General features: G+C 30.4%; 1 pseudogene; it reads right to left on the bottom strand.

Moving 5' to 3' along the window:
- Nucleotides 1-1,413: 1,413 nt before the first annotated feature.
- On the bottom strand, nucleotides 1,414-7,986 carry LOC133693250 (probable beta-D-xylosidase 7; annotated as a pseudogene).
- Nucleotides 7,987-13,083: the final 5,097 nt, after the last annotated feature.

Raw genomic sequence — 13,083 nt, forward strand, 5'->3', positions numbered from 1 at the left:
GAAAATCTAGCAGAAAAAATGAGTTCCTTGAGTTCTTGAATGTTAGAAATTAAGAAAATTGAGTGTAATTTTTTAAAAAATTCATCATTTGGAGTGTTACGTATGTGACTTGTATGATTTAAGAATTGATCTTGAATGTAAAACCTAAGTTGGCTGCAAAGGTGAAGATTTTAGCCAAAACAAAAAAACAAAAGGGGAAATTTTCCAGTAGCAGAAACGGGTTAGCAGTTTTGAGAAATGACTAAACCGACTTAAAAAATGGTTAGACTGTTTCTCAAAACAATAAGACTGTTATGGCTAATGTTTTATGGTAACCGAATTTTGTGTTTTGGTCTTGTCTTGATTTTTACTTAAATTATTTGGGTTATTTAAGGAATATGGATGGTTATTATGTGGGAAAAAAACATTAGATGTGTGAATACATGAAATTAGCTTATTTGTTAGATATCATAAGTTGAAACATTAAAAATCTAAAAATTATGTGTAATGATGTAAAGTACATGTATTCATGAGTTACAAGTATCTGGATTGTTAAAAGAATATTGAGAAGTGCTTTCTCAATATTTTAAGAATAGAATGTGATGTAGGACTTGGTGTGATGCAGAAGTAGTATTGGTTGCGGGACACCAAGCAAGTGGGAGTTGTGAGTGTAATTTAAATATATGTATGATTTGTTAATGCCATAATGTGATGATATAACTTTTATTTTTAATTTTAGTATATTTATTTTTTACAAGTTCTTGATATGCTCCTTAAAATTAATTTGACATGACAACTATTTTAGTTGTAAGATCTTCAGTTTTGTCTAGCGGTAAGATTTCTTGAATGTTTTCATTTAGCTGGAGGACTTTTATCAATCTCCAATTAGCTATAAGATTTTAATATTTTATGATATTCATGCTACTTCTTGAAAGATTGTAATAAACATACATGTTAAATTATGAGGATTTTTGTGTTTTTATGGTAAAGCTATATCAATGACAATGAATTTCATCTTTTTATTTTAAATATAAGATTATGGTATTTTAATCTTTTAAATACTTCTATTGTATCACAAAATTGGCTATGATTTTGTTTAGATCATCTTTTTTTTTTTAGTTTGGATGCTTTTTGGATCAATTTTAACTTCTTAACTTTATATTTTATAAATTTCAGTAAGGTTTTTTTTTTCTGGGTGAGATAAAAAGTTTTGGTTTCTCCAATGAAATCAATTTCTCATTTGATGTTTTATATTGAACATTAAATCCCAACAAATTTTTAAATTTATAACCCAAAAAATCTCATTTCTAATTTAACCTCAAATATGTTAATTAACCGTGTTATTAAACAAATTTTCCAACACCCCCGCCACGTTCTCTGGTTCATTAACATGGACACATGGTACTACCATCACTATACTTTCAAATACTGGTTTTTCAGTTTTGAAGAATCGATTCTCCATATCAAATTACAATGGAAATCGGGTACTCTTGACCTTCTACAACTAAGAAATGTGTTCCTTCCTCCATCACCATCAAGCCATCTTCATTAGTTCTACTAAGGTGTTCACAAGGGCTCACTTCAAATTCAATTTCAGCTCTTTCCCCTGCACTTAATTGCACACTATGGAATCCAACCAGCTGTTTCCTTGGCCTACCATTTCCTTGTTTCGTCTGCCTCGTAAATAGTAAAACTGGATGCTTGCCCGCCATCTCACCATGGTTCTTTACTTCAATTCTAACAGGGAATTTGTTGTGCTCACAGAATTCCGTGCCCAATTCAGAAACCAATAGGGACAGAACTGAGTCGAAGTTATTGATTTTATGCATTGTTGAGGATTGATTCAAGTAGAGTTTGTTTTGGGAGACAGCTCTTAGTTCATAAGTATATTTCGAGTAGCTGAGGCCATAACCAAACTCAAAAACAGTTGGCCCTTTGTAGAATCTGTATGTACGTCCAGGATAGCCTGAAGAAGTTTCAGGTCGCATCCTCATATCTGTCATTGGAACTTTGACAAATTCTTGTGGATACCAAGTCATCGGTAGCTTCCCTCCTGCATTGCAACGTATAGTTCAGCATTAGAACTACAAAATGTTGATATATATATATATATATATATATTGGGACAGCCAATTTCTCATCCACTTGAGCACAAATAAAGAAGCATATATCACCTGGATTATGGTCACCAAAGATGATTTCTGCAAGAGCAATTGCACCAGCTTCACCAGGATAACCAGCCCACAAAATGCTTCCGATATTTTTATCATTTTTGGCGAAAGATATATCAACAGGACCTCCAGAAAGAAGCACTAGAACAACTGGATTCTTTGCTGCTTTTGCAACACTGATAATCAGTTCTTGTTGCTTCCCAGGTAGCACCTAGTCTCTGCGATCAAGTCCCTCCTTCTCTTGAGTATCGTCCAGACCCATTATCAATACCACATGATCCGCCCCTTTTGCTACATTCACGGCCCCAACAATTGAAGCTGAAGAGCATTGAACTGAGTCACAACCTGGGTAAGGAATAGTGTGTTTAATATAGCTCTGCAACGCTTGCAGTGGCGTGACAAGTTTGCATGGAGGGCCTGCATAGTTTCCGAGAAGTGTTTGCACAGAATTGGCATTGGGGCCAATAACAGCCAGGGACATGGTTTTGGATTTTGAAAGTGGGAGGAGTCCTGCGGAGTTCTTCAAAAGGACAATGCCATTACGGGCTGCATCGAGGGCTAGTATCTGGTTTTCTTGGAAGCAGACTTGGTCAGGACCAATGTTCCCAAATTGCTGGCCAGTAGGATTCCCATTGAAAAGGCCTAACCTCATTCTTACAGAGAAGAGGTTATGGAGGGCTCTGTCTATTTCAGATATAGTTAATTTTTTTTGGTCCACGGCTGCTTTGGTGTGTTGCTGCAAGTATGATCCACAGTTGACATCCATGCCTGCATGCATGTGTATGTTAAACAGAGCTTAACGAGAAAATGTAAAATAAAGCTATATATTACCACAGATGAAAAAAATTGATTTTTTTTTTCAAATTAATTTTTTTGTAATTTATTTTAAAAAGACAAAAGAAATAAAATATTATTTTTTATTGTCAATGTTATATTAGTTTATGCTGGATTGTTTTTATTTTTCTAGTTTATTTTTTTTATTTAGTTTCAAAAGCCAAAGAAAAATACTAGGAAAGAAACAAATTTTGTGTAAAAATTATAAAATCACGCCTATGAAAATATAAAAAACTGAATCAAGTATGTTCAATCAATAACTCCATGATTTTATCCTTCATTAATGAAGTAAAAAATAAATAAAGTAACACTTAAAAAAAAGTTAATAAAAATTATTATTTTTATTTATAAAATAAAGTAAAGAAGTTTCAAAATAAAAAAAAAATGAAAAATAATCTCTAGCTAGTTGTAAGCAAATAAAAATTTTGCAAAACTTTTTAACAATAATTTATTATTATTATTATTTTTCGAAATTTTAATCATTTTTTTCTTTAAAATTGGAACCAATGGAGAGTCAGCATGTGCCCTTTCCCTAATCAAAATTTATGAAAAATCGAATTGATTATAGAAGGGGGAACCCCTACGCTTAACACAACAAATCATAAGAACTCAATTGTCCAAATTAAAACCATAAAAGATGTATTTATCAAAAAAAAAACTTGAAAATAATTACAAAAACTAATATTAAAAAAAATAATGCAAAATGATAAATAGGATGAAGTTGAATCTCCAACAAATTAATTAAATGTTGAAAGATGAAATTAGAAAAAAAAACAATTAATTACACAAAAAGATCTAAAAAATGAGGGTGAGAAAAAACATTAATCAGAGGGATAAAAAATTTTAATTGGAAGGTTATATTGAATTGAAAAATAGCTTTAATAAAAAAATCAAAAAAATGAATGTTAAATTAAAAAAATTAAATAAAAAAAAACATATGAGAAATTGCAATTAAAAAACTAAATTGAAACAAAAAAACTTTAATAAAAAGAATAAGAATAAAATAAGAAATTAAAAAAAGGATCAAAATTAAAAAAATACATGAAAAATTCTAATTGAAGGACTAAATTGAAAAAAAAATCAATAAATAAAAAAACAAAATAAAAAATTAAGAGAATAAATACTGAAATTAAAAAAAAAACAATGGTATACATTACCTTTCAATTATTTTATTTTTTTGCCGAGACCATGCATGTCAGCACACTATTATAGTGAATTTTGGCTACAATGAATCATTTTAGTATATTTGCCTACTGATGACATAAGTGAGGGAGGTCTCATACCAGCTTTTAAGCACAGCAACCACAGCATCTTCTGGTGTTTTGGCGTATCCTTGAGCATCATGGATGATGGAAACCGCATCACAGTCTGATGCGATGTACCTGGTTATCATTAACAATATGATAATCACACGTATGTTAAAATTTCTCTGAAAATAAAAAAAAAAACAAAACAAAAACAAAAAACTGTGCTAACCTCATATTAATAAAAAAAAAAAAAGGAAAATAGGGGTTTTAATAATGTTTTTATTGTAGCTCTAAAAATATTTTATCATTAACTATAATAGTAAAATTACTTATTCACCTCTCATTCAAATAACAAATGGTTTTATTTAGAAGGATATTAGGGTCATTTTGTTTTATATGAATAGTGAAAATACTAAATTATCTTTGGAGACAAAAAAAAAATTATTTAGGTCAAAGGGTATTATTTGTTTTTTTTAATTTTAGGTTTTGGCTAAATTACTAAAATGTCTTTTAAGTTAATACAATTAAAGTTTCCGGTCCAGAAATATTTATGTCTTTTCATATTGGTTATTTTTTTATTTTCTCAAAATAAAATAATATTAGATTTTAAAAAGTTATTTGCACGTGGAAGGTGTTCACACACTTTAAGCGGTGCATGCGGCACCTCTTTATGGTTAAACCTGATCATACATCATGTAATTAGTTAGAAGCGTTGTCGCGTTCTTTTTCTACTAGTGTGACACGTGTCATCAACAGGTGGATGATTTGTTTTCAGCGGACTTTTTTTTCTCTCCTTCCTCCCCTAAAAATTGGTGATTCGTCTTCTTTGTTTTTTTATATTTGTAACTAGGTACTTTTGATTTTTTATTTTGTCCTCGACTTTTTAGTAAAAGTTTTGTTTCTTTTCAATTTAGTCCTTCAATTCTAATTTGTGATATATTATGTTTTTCGATTTGGTATTTATTCTTTTGATTTTTTTTACTTGACTCTTTTATATATATTTTTTTCAATTTCACCCTTCAATCCAAGTTTATTTTGTGTTATTATTTTCAATTTGGTCCTTAATTTTTTTTCTTTTTTATTAGAGTTATTTTCTCTTCAATTTAACCCTCCAAACAAAAATTTATGTCCTTTTTTCTTTTAATTTTTTTCATTCTTTGCCCTTTTGTATAGTTGTTATTGCTTTTCGATTTAGTACTTCAATTTTAATTTTTTATATATTTTTTTATTTAGTTTTTATTCTTTGAAATTCGTTTTATTCTTTACTTTTTTATAAAAGTCTTATTAGTTTTTAATCTCACCTTTCAAACTAAGTTTATATTGTGCTATTGTTTTTCATTTTTTTCTCATTCTTTTTTTTCTTTTGTTTTAGTTATTTTCTTTTCAATTTAACCCTCCAATCAAAAAAAATTAATTGCCCTCTAATTTATTTGTATTTCAATTTTCACCCTTACTATTTTAATTATTATTTTTTATTTTAGATTTTTTTGTGTAATTAATTTTTATCCATATTATGCTCTTCAACGTTTATTGACTTGACCCAATATTTTATCCCTTATTTTATCCAATTTCATGGTCTCATTATTTCTTTTTTCAAGGTATCGTGATCCATTTAAAAATAAGAATTCTGGATAATATCACTATGTTTTCTTTTATTATTTAATTAAAATAAAATTAATTTATTAATATAAGTCGGCATTATTACTCCAAATATTAATGCTTCTATTTTTTTAAAATTAATGCATTTGCATAACCCAAACATTGTTTTTTGTGAGGAAAAAAAAAAGGACTTGCAGCATAGTGCGGCCCGTGCATGGTATTATCCATTTCTTAATTAGATCCTCACATATATATTCTCTATCAATTGGGTCTCCAGCTATATAACATTCTTCCAACTTAATTATTAAGAATTTGTGACAGAAAACGTTAAGGTATCTTACAAAAAGATATCTTTTTTATGGCACAAAAATAGTTATTTAGACAGAAGGATGAGATCCAATTGAGGATTGGTGTCTTGGTCAGGACCTAATTGATAAAACAAAAGTGGTTGGGGACTCAATTAAGAACTGGTGTATAGGTTGAGGACTAATAGGAAATTATCCCCCCAAAAGTTAAGTTTTGTTTTCTTTTACCATTATATATCCGTGATTCACTATACCCTAGTTCTCACTTAAATTAGATTTAAAGACAATTCATTTTATATTAAGAGTGTAAAATATAAAAAAATCTCACACAAATGGCAAGAATAATGAGAAGAAGGTTGCTGTCCGTTGAGATTAAATTTAAGCGTGTTTACCAGAAAACTATTGACTCATATAGAGTAGAATTAAATATAATTTATTAACAAGAATTTAAAGTGTAAAAAAGCATACCCATCAAAACCCCATTGGGCTCTAGCGGTTTGAGAGAGGAAATTGGAATCTGCACAGTTAGGGATTCCATTAACTCTATTGTAAGCACACATTATCCCGCTGGCTCGCCCTTCTTCAACACAACTCTTGAATGGTGGTTGATATGTGTCTGCTAAATCTTGCGCGGTCACCTGATTTCATTAACAACAAATAAGCCAAGTTTTGTGCACAAGAAAATCTTAAAATGATTTGACTGAGATATATATATATATATATATATATATATATATATATATATATATATATATATATATATATATTATTGATGATTAGCGAGAAACTTATTTAGTATAATAATTCTCATTTCTTTCCTTTTTCTTTTTACTGATAATATATAAAAAGTTTCGTCTATCAATACTGTAAAGTTGACAAAGCTCACTTTCTTTGAATTTGACTCCCAAGGAGTCGGAGAATCAAAAGGAAAGCAGCTGAAACAAATAATCTGGGGAAGGGCATTAGGCATGCGAGACACTTACATAAGCATCAAAAACATAGCGACTCGTGCCATTCCAGTTTTCCAAGTCATAAGCAGTAAAGTGCTTACAACAAGCTGAAGCTTGAAGTGGCCCTTTAATCTCCCCTCCCTTGAATGAATCCCCTTGAAGCCCTCTCACGTATGACACTGCATATTTCCCTGTCATCAATGGATCCTCACCTGGTGTTTCTTGCCCTCTCCCCCATCTTGGGTCCCTAAATATGTTGATATTTGGTGCCCAGAATGTCATCCCTGTAGCTTGCCCTGCATTGTACAGTGCTCTAGCCTCTTTTCCGATCGCCTTCGCACATTCAAAATGACTTATACACTAATATTCTTGCAAGTAGAAATTAAGAAAGATTAACGTTTTGTTCGGGTGGTTATACCTGACTAATGCGATACCATTGGTTGGCATCAAAAGAAGCAGCGGATAGAATGACTTGAGGGAAACTAGTGGCCCTCTTAATAGTACCATTGAAACGAATGCCAGGTCCTGCATAGGCAACGCCGTGTAATGCCTCGGACCACCACTGATAACCCGGGATGCCAAGTCTTGGAATCGGTTGAGCTGAATTAACGAGTTGGGATATCTTCTCCTCTAATGTTAGCCTGGACACCAGATCGTTGGCTCTTTGGCTGATGGGAAGTGTGGTTTTGCAAAAAGGGAAGGTCTTTGTTGATGGGTTTGACGAGTCGCATGAGAATGGTGGCTGAGTTGAGTCAGCTTGGAGGACAAGAACAGTGAAGATGGTGAAGGTAAAAAAACGGAGGTATTGGGGTCTCATTGTGGGGATTGTTTATGGATTGTGGAGTTCAAGTAAGAGTTAACTAAATCAGAAGTTGTGAAGATATATTGGGTTTCGCTAGGAGGATGGATGCCAATTGATGGGCAGATAACTTCCTTGTTTAACATTCTGATAGGATATTTAACACTACCAGAAAACCGATAAATACAAACAGAAATATCGAGAGAATATTTTCGTCGGTAAATTTCCGAGAGATTTTACCGACGGACATATTCCCTCGGTATATACCGAGGGAATTACGGAGGGACAAAAAAATTAAAACAAAGCAAAAAAAATGATGACGTGTCAGGATTTACCAACGGAATTACTGACACACTGTTCATCATGTCAATTACAAAGGAAATCACCAACGGACAAAAACCGTCGGTATTTTCCAGAGAGCTCCAGAACTGTTCACTTTCCAATTGCACTGTTAATTGTTGTTCTTTACGGACAAAATCACCGACGGATTGAAAAGTCGTCGATGTTATTTGACGGTTTTCTGAAAAAATTCAATTGATTTATAATTTTCATTTAAATATTACAGACGGAATCACCGACAGACTGAAAAATCGTCGGTAATTGTTGAAGGTTTCTGAAAACTTTTTACGAAATTAAAAATTTAAATTAAATATTACCGACGGAATAATTAAAAAATATTAATATTCAATTATCCGTCGGTAAATCCGTCGCTAACGCGCCCCAATAAAAATCCCGAATCTCTTATTTCACAAGAGACATACTTATTTCTTCTTCTTCTTCTTCTTCTTCTACTTCTTCTTCTTCTTCTTCTTCTTCACTATATGTAAAAAACATCAATATCTATTTCTTTCTTTTCTTTTCTCTCCTCATCTCCTTCTCTTTTTCTCCATGCTCGGGTATGTCTTCTTGTTCATTTTTCTTTTATCCTCTTAGTTTTTTTAAATTAATATGCTTTACGAAAAAAAATTTCTCTTGTTAGCTTCATTTGCAACTACATTAAGGTGAGATTTTTCTTCTTTTTTCATGATTTTTTAACCCTTTATATTTGTTTTTTATTTTATTTTTAATTGTTTTTGTTCTTAATAATTGTATAAATGTTGTTGTGAGATTTGTTTTTTCATATGAGATTAATTTTTAGTTGATTTATTTATAGGATTTTTAAATTTTTAGCAATTGCAATTTCATTTTTTTCATATGAATTTTTTTAGTTGAATTTATTTTTTCATTTTATTTATTTGTTGCAAATTTGTTTGAGTTGATTTTCTTATTTTTTTTTCAAGCATTTTGAGTATATATTATACATTGTTGATTTATGTTAATTTAATTATTTTATAATTTTATAAAATAAAATTTTTTTAATTTTTTTTTTAAATAATTACCGATGGAATTTCCATCGGTAATTCCGTCGGTAAATTCGTTGGTAATAAAAAATATTATTACTGAGAGATATACGACGAAATAAAGAGGGTAATTTTATTTTTTTATTTCCGACGGATAAAAAATTACCGATGAAGGATTCACCGACGGAGCGTTTCCGTCGGTGATGTTGTTGGTAAATTAATTACCGACGGAATATGTGTCTTATGCCGATGGAAAAATTCCGTCGGTAAAACTGTTAAATCTTGTATTGTAAAATAGAATCTAAAGATTTATTTCCTTGCTATATATCCTTGTACATTTATTTCCTTTCTTGCTGTATAATTTATTGCAAGTATTTAGAAATATTACTAAATAAAACAACAATTATTTAATATATGTAATCAATATTTCATTAAAATATTATATTTTTACTGTTTCTTTTCACACAATTCAACACTGTTTCTATACTCTTTTTTTTTGGTAACCCGGGGTGTCCGGGCCAGCTTACGCGCACTACAACTAATCCCCGGACCCACTGAACACCCTGCAAGCCCAGTAGACATGTAAGACACCGCGGGGGTGACAGGCGTGCACGCTAGGGCTCGAACCCAGGTGACAGAGGCAAGGAAACCTTGCCTCTGCCGCTGGGCTACAAGCCCTGGTGCACACTGTTTCTATACTTGACATATAACCTAACATCACACATTCATACAAATACCCTTTAATACACTCTTGAGTGTTATAATGTTTATTTATTAGGTAGTCAGTATAATTTTGATGTTAAATTTTTTATTTTTTAAATAATAAAAATAGTTAAAACATCATTTTAATTTAGATACAACTAGCCAAAGATAGTTTTGGTATTAAATTTATATTTTTAAAAAATAAAAATAATAAAAATATCATTTTAATTTTATGCGTTAGAACTAAAATACTTTAACAAGTAAACAATTAGACATTTATTTTTCTTTTGTAATTATCATTACAAAAGAAATGATATTATTATTTGGAGATTAAAACAAATAAGAAATGGGTATGGGTATGGGCATGGAAAATTGATAAAATTTCATCTGTTGGAAGAGGTGAAAACGAATTGAGACTTATTATTTTTTTAAATGATATTATTCTTGGTGTTATTGATAATATAAGGTCTATGTTTCACATTTTGATTCACAAGGCCAATAAGACAGGTAGACGGACAATAAACTGTAACGACGGGTTTGTATCTTTTACTCTCCATTTAATGCACGATACGACTTAATATAGAAAAAGGAATCAATCAATATTCTAATAATAATAATAATAATAATAATAATAATTAATTAATTAACAGTGAGAGGAAATAAAAACCTTTTTTGTAATTAATTTCAAGAGTCGTAATACAGGCTGATGGATATGTCTGCAAATTTATCTCGCTACCTATATATATATTGATGGGAAATGAGACCGAAATAGTGAAAACAATATCATTTTATAGATATTCTTATTTTTTTTAAAAAAATAAAAATAAAATATCACTCGACCGACCTATCCCAGGATAGACGTGACTAATGCACAAGGGCGTTTTGGACACCAGCTTTCCAAAGCCAAAATCCTTATCCCTACACTGTACATCAATGACTTCTCGATGGCCGTTTGCACTCATTGATTGATACAAAATAAATAAATAAGGGAAGAGAGGAGAGTTTACAGTCCATGGAAGGAGGCCCTACACATGAATGCAAGGCGATGAAATAAATTAAAAGATTAGGTTGGTTCAAAATATTGACTTCAACATTGTAATGCTTATCCAAAGTCTCACACGGTGGTATGTATATATGCACTATTAATTAAACAATACATATATTTAGTATATTGTTTAATTCATTCAAGATTTAGTTTTTTCACACGAAATGATCAAGAAGTATTTGATAATATTATTGTTAATATTAAACAAGACATGAAAAATTATATTATTAATTTTTTCTAATTAAAGCTATAATAGATTCAAACAATCTGAGTGCAACTTGTTTCACGTAGTCAGATTGGAGTTTATTTTAAAATGAAATTTGTTTAAATATATAATCCTCAAGCTATATATCATGCAAATAACATCCATGCAAGTCTCTTTTCTCCTTCTAATTATATATCTCTCTCTTTTGTTAGGGACCTCTTCTTCCTTCATTTCTCTTACTAGTAGTTTAACACAAATCTTGATCTTCCAAATCTATTTGTTTGGAGGTAAGGTGCTTGAGAAAATGCGTGAATGAAGTTCTCTCTATTTTTATGTGTTTTTTTTCCACCAATAATTAAAAAACATCGTGTGCCAATTATACGTGACATGCATGGTTATTTTATTTCCTTGTTTTTTTAGTATTGACAGCTAGAACTTTATACGTATGTTACCCCACTCTTTGTGTATACTCTTAAAACTTTGTATGCACGTGTCACTACAACAAAATAAACTCTCTATGCCCTTGTATATATATCATCGTTCTTTTTATAAATTAAAAATTATTTTAATACATTTTTAAATTATATTATTTTAAAAAATAATCTAAATTATATTTTTAAACACCACTAACATTACTGGCTGAGATAACTGTGGTTGTTGTTGTTATTGTGAGGTGAGCTTGGCTAGTGGGCCAACAATTGTGTATGAGAGAGAGGCGGAGAAGATGTAAAATATCATGGGCAGGGTTTTTTCTTTTCTTTTTGTTTATTATATATATTTTTTATTTATATAAAATTGTGTTTTTTTTATAAAAAAAATAGGCTCTTGATTCATTATAATAATTTGTAAATCAATGTTTTTTTTTTGTTAACATTCTTTTATTGCAAACTCCAAAAGATGTGATTTGTTGTAGGTTTTCAAAGTTCAAGATGCAGGGTATAATATTAAAAAATTTAGTTAAAAAATAAATAAATTAAATTAAATTATAGATACTCAGAATAATTTATTCTAATTTTAAATAATATAAAAATACCGAGTCAAAACTATTTTTCCCAACAAAATACCCTTCACTATCATCAAATGAGACATCACGAGCTAAGTCTCTGTTTAAGGTTTTTTAATGGTTTTGTACACCGACTGAAAGCAATGTCTATATAAAAAAAAAAGTCTCACAAAACTTTGTTTTTAAGTGTTTTTAGATTGAAAAGGTATTAAATTAATATTTTTTAAAATATTTTTTTGATTATTTTAATATGTTAATGTTAAAAATAAAAATTATTTTCATATATTTTAAAAAATATTATTTTAAAAAATACAAGAAGGCACAGTAGGAGGACAATATCTTACCCTCCAAACCATTAACCAGTGCTAAATTCAACTAACCATCGTTAAACTAACTATTTGGGATTAAAAAAAGACGACGCACGATAAGTCATATTGACGGCAAAACCAAGGCGAGCAAGAAAGGACCCGTCAGCTGCGTGTTAAAAATAAAAAATTATCTTGATATATTTTGAAGAAAAAAACTATTTTAAAAAATACATTATACAACAATAAAAAAAATAAAAAAAAGAAGAAGGCATAGGAGGAGTAGAATCTCTTACCCTCAAACCATTAACTAGTGCTAAGTTCAACTAACCATGGTTAAACTAACAGCTATTTGGGGTTACAAAAAGACGACGCCCGACAAGTCATATTGACGGCAAAACCAAGGCAAGCAAGAAAGGACCCGTCAGCTGCGGTAGCCACGTGGTGGAACCTGGTGCTGCCATGATTTTCCAACTCGTGATGTGAGCCAAACACGTGGACCCTCCATATTCTAGATAATGGACATTGGAGCAGCTGCTGAGCCCACTTTGATTTTGGACATGTGTTCACTCGCTATTTGTTAATTATGACTGACATCT

Source organism: Populus nigra, chromosome 5 (assembly GCF_951802175.1).
Source record: "Populus nigra chromosome 5, ddPopNigr1.1, whole genome shotgun sequence".
NCBI lineage: Eukaryota > Viridiplantae > Streptophyta > Magnoliopsida > Malpighiales > Salicaceae > Populus > Populus nigra.